Source organism: Penaeus monodon, chromosome 33 (assembly GCF_015228065.2).
Source record: "Penaeus monodon isolate SGIC_2016 chromosome 33, NSTDA_Pmon_1, whole genome shotgun sequence".
Classification (NCBI taxonomy): Eukaryota; Metazoa; Arthropoda; class Malacostraca; order Decapoda; family Penaeidae; genus Penaeus; species Penaeus monodon.
This window is the reverse complement of record NC_051418.1, coordinates 35,654,827-35,655,090: the sequence shown is the minus strand read 5'-3', so window position 1 is coordinate 35,655,090 and position 264 is coordinate 35,654,827.

Here is a 264-nt window from a genome sequence, read left to right as displayed (position 1 = left end):
CCTTCTCCGTTTCTTCAAAGGAGAGGGTAGAAGGGGGGAGGAGAAGTAGGGGGAAGAAGAAGGGGGAGAGAAAAGAAAGGGAGGGAGAAAGAAAGGAGAAGATAAAAAGAGGAAGATGGAAAGGAAGAAAAAAGAGAAAATAGGAATAGAAAAGAAGAGAAACACAATAGATAAGAACAGAATAGAAGGAAGAGAGAATAATAAAAAAAAAAAAAAGATGAAAGGGAAGGAGAGAATGAAAGGAAGACAAAACAGACGGATAAA